The sequence below is a fragment of the Tamandua tetradactyla genome, chromosome Y (genome assembly GCF_023851605.1).
Source record: "Tamandua tetradactyla isolate mTamTet1 chromosome Y, mTamTet1.pri, whole genome shotgun sequence".
Lineage (NCBI taxonomy): Eukaryota > Metazoa > Chordata > Mammalia > Pilosa > Myrmecophagidae > Tamandua > Tamandua tetradactyla.
In genome coordinates, this window is record NC_135354.1 from 13,825,601 (window position 1) to 13,839,119 (window position 13,519).

Sequence of the window (13,519 nt, forward strand, 5' to 3'; positions counted from 1 at the left end):
GAAGGAAGAAAGGGAAACATTTTCTTGTTTTTATTGTATTCTGTTTCTCCGTTTTTTGTTACATGGGCTGGGGCCGGGAATCGAACCGAGGTCCTCCGGCATAGCAGGCAAGCACTTTGCCCGCTGAGCCACCGCGGCCCGCCCTTTTTGGGAAGCTTTTGTATGACTGATTCAATTTCTTTACTTGTGATTGGTTTGTTGAGGTCATCTATTTCTTCTTGAGTCAAAGTTGGTTGTTCATGCCTTTCTAGGAAGTTGTCCATTTCATCTACATTGTTGTATTTATTAGCATAAAGTTGTTCATAGTATCCTGTTATTACCTCCTTTATTTCTGTGAGGTCAGTGGTTATGTCTCCTCTTCCATTTCTGATCTTATTTATTTGCATCCTCTCTTTTCTTCTTTTTGTAATTCTTGCTAAGGGCCCATCAGTCTTACTGATTTCTCATAGAACCAACTTCTGGTCTTATTGATTTTCTCTATTGTTTTCATGTTCTCAATTTCATTTATTTCTACTCTAATCTTTGTTATTTCTTTCCTTTTGCTTGCTTTTGGGTTAGTTTGCTGTTCTTTCTCTAGTTCTTCCAAGTGGACAGTTAATTCCCGAATTTTTACCCCTTCTTCTTTTTTGATATAAGCATTTAGGGCAATAAATTTCCATCTTAGCACTGCCTTTTCTGCATCCCATAGGTTTTGATATGTTGTGTTTTCATTTTCATTCACCTCGAAATATTTACTAATTTCTCTTGTAATTTCTTCCTTGACCCACTGGTTGTTTAAGAGTGTGTTGTTGAGCCTCCACATATTTGTGATTTTCTGACACTCTGCCTATTATTGATTTCCAGCTTCATTCCCTTATGATCTGAGAAAGTGTTGTGTATGATTTCAATCTTTTTAAATTTGTTGACACTTGCTTTGTGACCCAGGATATGGTCTATCTTTGAGAATGATCCATGAGCACTTGAGAAAATGGTATATCCTGCTGTTGTAGGGTGTAATGTTCTCTAAATGTCTGTTAAGTCTAGCTCATTTATTGTAATCAAATTCTCTGTTTCTTTATTGATCCTTTGTCTAGATGTTCTGTCCATTGATGACAGTGGGGAATTGAAGTCTCCAATTTGTGGTATATGTGTCTATTTCCCTTTTCAGTGTTTGCAGTGTCTTCCTCACGTATTTTGGGGCATTCTGGTTCGGTGCATAAATATTTATGATTGTTATGTCTTCTTGTTGAATTGTTCCTTTTATTAATAGATAGTATCCTTCTTTGTCTCTTTTAACTGTTTTACATTTGAAGGCTAATTTGTTGGATATTAGTGTAGCTACTTCAACTCTTTTCATGGTTGTTATTTGCATGAAATATCTTTTCCCAAGCTTTCACTTTCAACCAATGTTTATCTTTGGATCTAAGATGTGTTTCCTGTAGACAGCATATAGAAGGATCCTTTTTTTGAATCCATTCTGCCAGTCTATGTCTTTTGATAGGGGATTTCAGGCCTTTAACATTTAGTGTTATTACTGTTTGGGTAGAACTTTCCTCTACCATTTTGCCTTTTGTATTTTATATATCATATCTCTTTTTCCTTCTTTGTACACTCTTCTCCACACCTCTCTCTTCCGTCTTTTCGTATCTGTCTCTAATGCTCCCTTTAGTATTTCTTGCAGAGCTGGTCTCTTGGTCACAAATTCTCTCTGTGACGTTTTGTCTGAAAATGTTTTAATTTCTCCCTCATTTTTGAAGGACATTTTTGCTGGATATAGAATTCTTGGTGGGCAGTTTTTCTCTTTTAGTAATTTAAATATATCATCCCACTGTCTTCTTGCCTCCATGGTTTCTTCTGAGAAATCTACACGTAGTCTTATTGGGTTTCCCTTGTATGTGATGGATTGCTTTTCTCTTACTGCTTTCCAGATCCTCTCTTTCTCTTTGACCTCTGAGATTCTAACTTGTAGGTGTCTTGGAGAACGTCTATTTGGATCTATTCTGTTTGGGGTGAGCTGCACTTCTCCGATCTGTAATTTTAGGTCTTTCATAAGAGTTGGGAAATTTTCAGTGAAAATTTCTTCCCTTAGTTTTTCTCCTCCTTTTACCTTCTCTTCTCCTTCCGGGACGCCCACAACACGCATATTTGTGCGCTTCATATTATCATTCAGTTCCCTGAGCCTCTGCTCATATTTTTCCATTCTTTTCCCTATAGTTTCTGTTTCTTTTCGGGTTTCATATGTTCCATCCTCCAGTTCACTAATTCTAACCTGTCTCTTGAAATCTACCGTTGTAGATATCCATTGTTTTTTTCATGTCTTCTACTGGATCTTTCATTCCCATAAATTCTGTGATTTGTTTTTTAAGACTTTCCATTCATTCTTTTTGTTCATTCCTTTCCTTCTTTTTGTTCATTCCTTTCCTTCTTCATGTCCTCCCTCAATTCATTGATTTGATTTTTGAAGAGATTTTCCATTTCTGTTCGTATATTCAGAATTAGTTGTCTCAGCTCCTGTATCTCATTTCAACTATTGATTTGCTCCTTTGACTGGGCCATATGTTCAGTTTTCCCGGTGTGATTTGTTATTTTTCCTGGCGTCTGGACTTTTAATTACTTTAATTAGTTAATTCTGGAGATTGCTTTCACTTATCCTACCTAGGGTTTTCTTGCTAGATGATTTTTTTGTCGATCTGTTCATTGACCTTCAGTTCAGCTTTTTCTGGGCCTCTAGCTTAAGTTTTGTTTTACAGAGGGTAATTTTTCAGTTCTTGTTTTCTTGTTTCTTGTCCTTTTTGTACGGTGCCTTTTCCCTCCCCACCCTTAGGAGGGTCTACATAGGTATTACAGACCCAGCTGGGATTTCCTGGACTAAGGTGGCCTCCTTTCGTGGGGAAGGAATCACCTGCATCAGTTTTCCCTGAATGTGAGACCCAGCAGGTTGAATGACTTTCCTGTGATGTCTCTCGGCTCTGTTTTTCTTATCCTGCCCAGTATGTCGTGGTATTCTGTCTGCGGGTCCGCCCAGCAAAAGATGTTGTGGCTTCTTTAACTTTGGAAGGCTCTCCCTGCTGGGGATGTAGTGGAGACAGAGGAAAGGCTGTAGGCTGGTTTTAATGACTTCAAATTGCGAAACCCTGGTGTCTGAATTCCTTGAGAGAGGGATTCCACCTAAGTTGTGTTTCACCCCTCCTGTGGGGAAAGTTCGGGTGGGAGACAGCCCTGAAAGAAGCCCGTTTCTGCGTATGCTTGGGGCTGTTGCAGCCTGTGTAATCCCACTGCTGAATCCAGAGACAGCCAAGCCTTCGTAGAAACAGCCACAGCAGGCTCTGATTTGTCCCCTTTCCTCTTTTTTAATTAGCCCAATAGGCAACCTCCACCTTGACCTGTTTTGCCTGAGCTGGGGGCCTATTTTTAGTAGTCAGAATTTGTTTATTAATGCCACTATTGGTGTTTGGCTGGAATATGTCTCTCCTACTATTAGAGTTTCTTTCCTTTCCTTCCGGGAAGGTACCTGTGGGGGAGTGAGACCGGGCGCCTATCACTGTGGCTTGGGGAAGTGCGCGCGGCTTGGGGAACTCACTGTTCCGGAGACTCGCTGCCGGTCCAGCTTGTCCAGACTGGGGTACGCAGTGTGTCTGGTCACTGTCGTGGCTCCAGGAGCTGTTCTGTACTGTTTCTGGTTATTTAGTAGTTGCTCTGGAGGACGAACTAAAACACTCGCACATTACTAAGCTGCCTTCTTGGCCCCTTCTCAAGAACAGAATTCTTTGCATCTGTTTAAGGTGATGCTTGAAGTTGCCAAGTTGACAAGAGGTGGACTTGTGTTAGTTAGATTCAGTTGTCAACTTGGCCAGGTGAGCATACTTAGTCTTGTTGCTGCGGATATGAGCCAATGGTACATGAACCTCATCTGTTGTTAATTACATCAGCAGTCGGCTAGGAGGCATGTCTGCTGCAATCAGTGACGTTTGACTTAATTGGCTGGTGCTTAAATGAGAGATCACAACGTAGCACAGCTAGCAGCTCGGCATTCCTCATCTCAGCACTAGCAGCTCAGCCGAAGCCTTTGGAGATGTAGAAAGAAGTCACCCCTTGGAAAGTGGTTGGAACCCAGGGGCCTGGAGAGAAGACCAGCAGAGACCATCTTGTGCCTTCCACGTAAGAAAGAACCTCAGTGGAAGGTTAGCTGCCTTTCCTCTGAAGAACCAACAAAATAAATCCCCTTTTACTAAAAGCCAATCCGTCTCTGGTGTGTTGCATTCCAGCAGCTAGCAAACTAGAACAGTTCTAGTTCTTTCTGGTCATCATTTATGTCTTTTTATCCATTTTGCCTGATTGCTTTTCTTGTTCTTTGCCTTCACTTGTAATTTCAATCTTCTGGGAACCATTAGTTTTGGCTTCGTTATTATTTGGAGATTCTGCAGTCGTTTTCGATCCTTTTTCTTGGCATTACCATTATTTTAGGCAGAATTAACCTAGCTTTTTGGTGTGAGCTTTCTTTGCGGCCATTTTACAATAATTTTTTAAATCTATAAACTAGTTCTACAATGTATAATTCATACCAGCAGTCATCTCTTGGTAAGGACTCACAGAATCATGGTTTTGCAGCAGTAATAGGCCTTCTTACTGCAGCTTTCCAGTCTGAAGTACGCCAACTGCTCTTCGAAGAATGAACTTGCAAGCTTCTCTTGTTTAATGAATCTTGGAATGAGTTCTTTATTGGATTAATAAAAACTCATAGTGCACTGTCTTCTGCTAGTACTTCTTCCTAAAATTTGCCATCTGTATTTAAAATTGGAAGTAAAGGTCGACTCCCTTTGTCTTCTCTACACATTGGAGTTACAGACCAGACTAGTGACATTTTGGCCAGCTTTGCTCTGTCTGCTTATATAAACTGACTTATATAAACTGAGCCAGCATCCAAAGAGCAAAATAATTTCCAAGAATTTGCCCAAGTTTGTTCTACAGCTTACAAGAAGGAGAAATCAAGGTCTTACATTGAGTTATGGGAGAGATGGCAAATCTGCTACATTGAAAGTCATCCCACAGAGTACCTAGGGATGACTGAGAACAAAAAATATTCCTTAAAAGAGATAGTTTTGATGATCATGGTCCTAGTTTCAATCCAGTGCTTGATTATGGACATGTAAATCATTCTCAAGAATCTGATTACTATGACTGAATGAATTATGAAAATGACAGATTAAGAGATGGAAAAATTATAGGATTGATTCTTTTTTTCGTGAAATCTTGCAAAACCGTCATAAACTTGACAGTGAGTAAGAGAGGATGGGACATGGTCCTGGTCCCTTACAAGATCTCTCTTTAAGAAAAAGAGTGGGAAATTCTCTAAGTAGCAATATTGAAGACTTCATAACTGTTATTGAAAGATTATCCCCATCTGTGCTCTATATGTGATTTTCCAGTTCATTTTAATGAAGAGTAAATGGAGTCCACATATGAATGGAGGCAGTCACTGTCATTGATGACAGCTTCTTTTTGAAATCTACCCAGAATGGAATCCTGACAGGGATTCAGGACACATAATGAGGGATCTATTCATTTTGCAGCAATCCACAAACCCAGCACCAGGAATTCTAGGACCTGTACCTCCCTCATTTGATCTTCAGGGATCAGCTGTTGGATCAAAAGGAAATCTGGTGCTTGAAGAACCAAGATGCATGCCAACACTGAACATCCATGATGTGAACAAATCTACTAGCAGAGAAAAACTTGAGCTGCCAAATGTTAGAGCTAGTGAAACCATTTGGAACTATTTCAAATCTGATTCTACATAAAATTAACGAGGCACTTATTGAAATGGCGACAGAATAAGATGCTCAGGCTGCAGCTGATTTTTATACACCATACCAGCATTAGTATTTGGCAAGCCAGTGAAAGTTCTTTTGTCCCAGGAGTATAAATGAATAAAGAAATCTGAAGGAAGCCAGATCAGAAATTTAATAAAAAAGCAAGAGCTTGGTTGTGTGATATATCTTAGCAGTTTATCCCATTCTGGCTATTCTTCAATACTGTTCTCAAACTTGCTGACTCCTATGGGAGAAGAAAGAATTAAATACTGATGAGAATGAAAAGTAAGGTCTTTATTGAGATGGAGACCAGAGAAGATGCAATAGCAATAGCAATAGCAATAGTTGATCACTGTTTGAAAAAGGCACAATTCAAGGGCACTATTAACAGGGCTAAAATGAAATCTTTGTGCCTGTGTTATGTGCACATATACTTGTATTTTGTATTGCGTATTAAGGAGGAATAGAATTGCTGGGTAATAAGAGTATTATGCTTTCATATAAAATGTCTATCAGTTTTCCAAGATGGTCATACTATCAATTTTTCTCTCATGTTTATCAACTTAATTAGATGACCAGTGAGATTGTAATATACATTGTAATTATTATCCTTTAAAAAATGTTTTTCTAGGCTTCCATTTCTGGTCAGGCATATAAAGAGCATGAAAGTTGTCAGTCCTAGCCTAACGACAGGAAAAAAAGTTGAAAAGCTAAAGCAAAAAGAAACTATTCTTAGATTATCAGAGAACTGAGGTCATGGGGCATACTGCTACCCTGAATTCTAGAGAAAGAGGTGGATACAGAAAACAGCAACTTAACAAGAGGAGCAGAAGCCTGTCCTGTTCTAGCGAGTTGTAATATTTAAACTATAATTGATGAATTGCTGGAGGGCAGTGTGGACTAGTATGACAGTAGATGCCAGGAACTTTTATATCCAGGATCACTGCAAAATTTGGGCAAAAATTCCCTTATGCTTAGAAAAAAAAAAAGGGAAAGGAAATTATTCTGAACTATGCCCGAGCCCTTTCTGTAAGCAAACAAAAAAAACAAAAACCTGGACTGCTTTAGAAAGAGCTATTTTGCCAGAGGCTCACTTAAATGAAGAAAGAAAATAACTAACTCCAGCTTCTTGGAGACTTCTTTTCTCACTTAAGAAGGGGCAGCAGAGGAAAGCTAGTAATCACTTGTAAAATCACATCACAGGAGCCCAGTCTTATTAAGAGTAGACCTAATTGTAGGATTATAGAACATTTTCCCTTCCCTAACCACTACATCAATAGGACCTTGTATAATAACATTAGAATATAAGGAAAATAAGGTTTAGAGTTTAAAAATATTTTATAAATAATTTAAAAATATTTTCACATTTATGGATTACATCAGTAAATGTAGAACTGAAAGAATATGTACATTAATTGTTTGATTCTTCCTCGCAAAAAGTTACCATCAGAGCTAAGTATTTTAGATTTTCAATAGTGAAAATGTCTACGACTATGTGTATGTGCAAAATATAAAAATATACAATAAATTGGAACACAGTTTACAGTATGAATACCGTGAAACTGGTTAGTATATATTTTTAAAATTTTTATTCTGTTAATCTACATGTAAACTAGAATTTTCCTTTGTAACTGCTTTTGGATATTGAATTCAATATCTGCATTAATTACATTAATTCATTCTCAACAGTGTGAATGTAATTAATTTGGTAATGAGCAAATTACTTAAGAATTTGGTATCCATTACCAAAATATTTCCACCACTGCAAATTGGAAAAATGGGCAATTGCTCAGTTTTGTGTTGGGCAACAAAGCAAAAGTTATTTTTTTATCTTTTTGTTGTTGAGTTGTAGGTTTTCTTTGTAAATTCTGGATATTGAGTCCCTGTCACATACGTGGTTTCCAAGTATTTTTTTCCCATTCTGTAGGTTATTTCTTTTCTTTTGTGATGGCTTTGATTCCCAAAGTTTTAATTTACACAAGGTTGTATTCATCTGTTTTTTCAATGCACAGGACATTGTGCATTGCTCAGCACAATGTCCTGAAAATGCTTCCCTACATTTTCTTGCCTCCCCCTTGAATTCAGACTTTTAGGCATTGAACTATGAGAATAATTTTCTGTTGTTATAAACTATCAAATTTGGGCTATTTTGTTATGACAGCCCTTGGAAAGTAATGGAGTAGGAAAGCAAATATATATATAAATAAATATGTAAAGTATATATATTTATACTGTTTATCCATCTGAAATCTTCGTGGGAGGATGGGCCACAACACATATTTCTACTTTTATTGTGGGTTATACTGTGGAATTATTATGGAGGAGCGATATATATACTTTTTTGCGTGGGTAGGCACCAAGAATTGAACTCTGTTCTCCCACCTGGCAGATGAAAACTCTGCCTACTAAGCCACCGTGGCCCACCCTATGGAGGAAATTTTTCATTCACTTAAGCTAAAGAGTCCTTTGCAATGTTTTATGTTTACATAATATTTTTTATTTTATATTAAAAAAGTTGTTGTTGGTCCTACCAATTTGTAAACACATACACAACTTCAAGAAACTATAGGAAGTTTCAGGAGTTTTACAGGAGTGCCTTTACCTCCCTACAAACTTCTCTTTCATAACTTCATTCACAGGTCTTTAGGAACAGTCAGCAGATGTCTGGTGCAAACATTACAAATAAGGATAGGATAATAAACCTAAGTTACCCCCAAATCTGGCTTCTTCCTCTCTTCTGTTCTCATTTTAGAAGGACATTCAATGGCTGCTCATCCAACTTTTGAGTCAGAGTCATCTCTAAGTGGATGAGTAGGAATGTGGATGTTTTCTGTGAGAATATTGCCTTTGCTTGTCTGGCATAACATCTTATGCTCCTCTTTTCCTTCTTTACTAATGTGCAGATAAAATCCTAGGAATATTGGTAAATGCTGTTATAATGATTAACTGAGCTAATATTTATTAAGTACTTAGGAGAGAGCTTGGCAATAGACTGTCTTAAGTCAGATCCCCAAAATGCAGAGCCTGCTGGGGATTCTCTTGCATATGATTGATTTTGAAATTTCTTAAATGAATTAGGGGAGGCTGGAATTACGAGAAGGGAAAACAGCTAGCAAAGCCCCAGTTCCAGGACACTAGTCTCAGCCTGATTGCATCGGGACATCTGGAATTATTTGTACAGTTTGTACCACCATGATAAATGGGCTGGACTGCTGAATTACTGAAGTAGTCAGTCATTGGGAAAGGAATAATCTATCAGGGATCCCTCATTAGTCAAGGGCAATGCCCTGGAAAAGGGTGCATATTTGAGCAAAAGGGATCTGGATGGTACACAATGAAATCAGCTATGCAGTTCAACAACTAATTGGTAACAGTGGCTGTATGTATCAAAATAAGCCTGGTTGCTCATAAGTAGACTTTTTAATTTTAGTCCTAGAAGACCTTCTAAGTTCCCAAAGTCAGGCTGGCATACTGGCTTCATTTATAAACAAATGAATTATAATTGCCTATTTCTTTGTTTGGGCCTCAATTTTGGGAAATGAGACAGACTCTTTCCTGTTCATTGCATCATCCCAGCACATGGCACAAATCTACCCACAGTGGGTCCTATAGGTGTTTGCTGAGTTTTCCCTCATTGACTGCCTACTTGGATGTAGTTTCCCTTACAACATACTCTTTAGTTGCTATAAATATTTTTCACTTAAGATGTATGAATTTCATGTAAAACTCAATAATCTTAAAGAATAGAATATTTACATTGTTCCCTTTTTCCTAAAATGTATACACACTTCCTCCACAAAATTTTATCCTTATATAAAAAATTCATTTCAAATTCTTTTATTAATCATCCTAACATATTTCTTAACAGTTCAATTATGAACACATCTTGAAATGTATATTTCTTTTTAATTAATGTAATTATTACCTTAAGTCTTAAAATGATTTTTACTTTTGATTGAGTCATATCAGAGAGTTTTTTTTTATCTTGCCTTCTTTCCTTCTATAAGTTTTTTGTGCTTCTGTCAGGAAAGAAATAACCAGGGGACATGCTACAAAAGCAAAATGAGATTTTTATTGAGCAAGAGCAAACATACATAAGGAGCAGAGTCAGAAAGCAGCACCTGCTTGGATTCTGTGGTTTAGACAGTGGCTTATATGGGTTATCTGGTACTTGGGAGGTCCTTGGGAGGGTGTAGGGCATTGTTTGGGTTGTCTTGGGTAGAGTGTCTTTGAGCACAGTGGGTCAGTTCAGATTCTATGGAGGCAGAATGTTCATCAGTGGGAGTGTTTTTGGAGATAGCTAGCCAGTTCAGATACCACAGAGGCAGGATGTTTCCCAGTGGATTTTTCTGTAATTAGCTTAAATTGGTTCTTTCTGGGAGCTCTGTAGTTGCTATAGCTGCAGAAATGTTCTGGGCACCCAAAGGTCCACAGATATGTCAGACTGGATTTGCTTAATCAGATTCCAGTTGACTGTTTCTTCCCCTAGATAGTGTGGGAGTTGAGCAAATCAAGATGGTTAGTGTGGTCATTAACCACTCTATTTTCACAATATGGAGATAGGGAAATGAAAGTAGTGGCAAATTTTTAGAAAGGTAGAAGTTAGTGTTAAGGCAGGAATACCCAACATTTGGGACATTCCTAGGCAAGTGCAAGATCATGAAATACTTGCTTTTTTTACTCCACCCCCTCCACTTCCCTTAGAATGTTTAATAATCATCCATATATATGACACCAGGGATGAAATTGCTGGGATTTAACATGTAGGTGAAGGCAGATACTTGGGAATCCAGGAAGTTTTTGTATTGTGAAGTGTTGTGGTGGGAAGAAAAGGAGGAGAGACCTTTATCAGACATGTACCCAATTAGCGAGAGTTCCCTGGCAATATTCCTATATTCTTCACACGTTCCAACTTAGAAACAACTTTCATAAAAATATCATTACCATTTTTCAAAAATTGAAATAAAAAATTAAAATAATCCCATTCAAAGTATGTAAGCTGTGCCCCCAGCTATGAGCTGTTCATGGAAAATCACGAGCAAAGAGGAAGAGAAAAGGCTGAGGGGTTCTCTAAGATCTCTTACCATCCAGTCCTTTTTGCCTGACCCCAAGGACTTTATCAAGTTCACTGGAACGGTAGGTACTGGTACAATATGTGAATGTAGTTAAAACCACTGAATTGTGTACTTGAAAGTGGTCAAAATGGAAAAATTTGAGTTGAATATATGTTAGATACATATAAAGTTAACAATACAAAGTTAAAAATGCAAGTTAGAGCTATGGAATACACTTGTATCCTGTCTAGCATGGAGTATGATTGCACCAATAAGCTTCTGGAATAAGGAAAAATAAAACTTGAATTATAGGTTACTGTTTCTGGAAGATATGAAAAGGATACAAAGTTGCCTTGTTACTCATGTAGTAGGTAAAAACTGATTCTTCCAAAAGCAGTACACATTCATTTAATTAATCATTTGATTGAACTTCTGGCTCAGTGCTTAACTTTTGTGCTTAACTTTGAATTCTGTTGTCCACTGGTTTTCATGGCTTATCTGCTTTTAGAGAGATTCATTCTTTGTGGAACTGGGAATTCTTTGAAATGCAGAGCTTGTTTTAAGGAGTAAATGAAAGTGTGCCTGTGAGCCCACAGACTGTGTCAGCATCAAGTCCTTTCTTTCCAGTGGGCATGGACCCCTGCAAGCTGGCCTGAGGGTGGGGACTGAGGGTGGATTGGAGTGGAGTGGGGAGCTGGGTCTTCCCTGTGGAAAAGGAGAGTCCACTTTTGTCCTGGTGGGATATCACTGGTGAGAACCACTGGGCTAGTCCTGGGTGGAAAGCTCTGGTCTACACTAGCTGTGGGACCTTGGGTACATGACCTCACTACTTTGGGCCTCAGTTACCCCATCTGTAAAGCCAGGATTAGAAGAATCTGTGCACATGAGGATTAGATGAGTTCATATATTTCCATAATGCCTGGCACATAATAAAAACTTATCAAATAAGCATTATTGTTAGGCAGAAGTATTTTTCTAATACCTTTTTTTCCGGGAACTAACTCCCAGCTTGTCAGTAATGTCACTTATACTTTGTAAGCTTTGGCCAGACCTCCCCCCGATACCACAAATCAAAAGAAAAGGAGGAAGGGTGCACAGGTGATTCAGTGGTTAGAATGCCTGCCTTTCCACTGATCTTCTAATATCTTGTCCCATCTGTGTAACTTCTTTTCGTACTGGGCCTTAGTGACAAGGAGGAAATACTGCAGGCCTCCCAGTGTTTTCTAGTTTTCTACAAATGTTTCATTGTTTTGTTCCTCCTACCTGTACAGAAAAGTCACTGCTATATGGCACTAGCATTTTAAAATAAGCCTCAGTGGAAGGAGGCTAATGAATTGTTTGACAATTTCTCTGGGAATCGAATAGGGAAAAAAAATAACAGCAAAGCGATCATTGTTTTCCAATTTTCTGTCAGAATATTCTGTCAGGACCTCTGAGCTTAGGAACCTGGAAATCCTAATACAATTTTATTTAAAATATCATGCACAGTTTAAAGCTATTTTGAAATTCAGAGGGGTTCATGTAAATTTAACTAAAAGCTGGAGCCGCAGCTCTTTGATCAAGGCTTGGATGGTTCCACAATTGGTAGAATGAATGCTTGAAATGTGGTAAATTTTTTTTTAAGAGCAGTTTTATTCACACTCCAACGGTCCTGCCAACATGTAAAATCACTAGCTTTCAGTATTATCACAGAATCACCACAATAAATTTTAAACCATTTTATTACTCTGAAAAGAAAAACCGTAGGCCTTTTGTCATGTTGATGAAGTGTCCTTCAATTTCTGTCATTCAAAGGTTTTTATTAAGAAAGGATGTTGGATTTTGTCATGAAATTGCATCAGTTGTGAGCTGGAACTCAGTATGAAGGGATTGAGAAAATCTTCTTGACCAAAAGGGGGAAGAGGGGAATGAGACAAAATTAAGTGCCAGTGGCTGAGAGATTGCAAAGAGAGTCATGAGTTTATCCTGAAAGTTATTCTTATGCCTTACATAGATATCCCCTTTTTAGTTTATAGTATATTGCTGAATGGCTGGAACTGTAGAGCTATGTTCCAGTAGACATGTTTCTTGAATATGATGGTATAATGATATAGATTTTACAATGTGATTGTGAAAACCTTGTGTCTCATTCTCCTTTTATCTAGAGTGTGGACAGATGAGTAAAAGATATGGATAAAAATAAATGGGGGGACGAAGGTTAAAATAAATTGGGTAGATGGAAATACTAGTGGTCAATGAGGGATAGAGTATGGCATGCATAAGTTCTTTCTCTTTTCTTTTTTATTTCTTTCTCTGGAGAGATGCAAATGTTCTAAAAATCATGGTGAAGAAAACACAACTATGTGATGATATTGTGAGCCCTTGATTGTATATCATGTATATAGTCTTATATGTCAAGAATGTTTGTATGAGTATAAAAATACTTATAAAAAATTGTATCATTGAGATGATTATGTGACTTTTTTCCCTTTGATTTGTTGATGCGGTGTATTGTATTGATTGACATTCTTCCTGAACTCCCCTTGCATACTTGTAATAAAACCTAGTTTCATGACGTACAGTTTTTTCATTGTGCTGTTGGATTTGATTTGCATGTATTTTGTTGAGGATTTTTGCATCTGTATCTATTAGAGAGATTGGCCAGTAATATTCATTTTTTTTGTAGCATCTTTATCT

General features: G+C 37.8%; 1 protein-coding gene and 1 pseudogene across 7 annotated transcripts in view; both read left to right on the forward strand.

Annotated features, from left to right (window-relative positions):
* Window positions 1-13,519, forward strand: part of LOC143672596 (protein WWC3-like) — a 310,051-nt gene that overhangs the window by 75,875 nt on the left and 220,657 nt on the right. The window lies entirely within an intron of this gene.
* Window positions 298-7,739, forward strand: LOC143672543 (matrin-3 pseudogene; annotated as a pseudogene).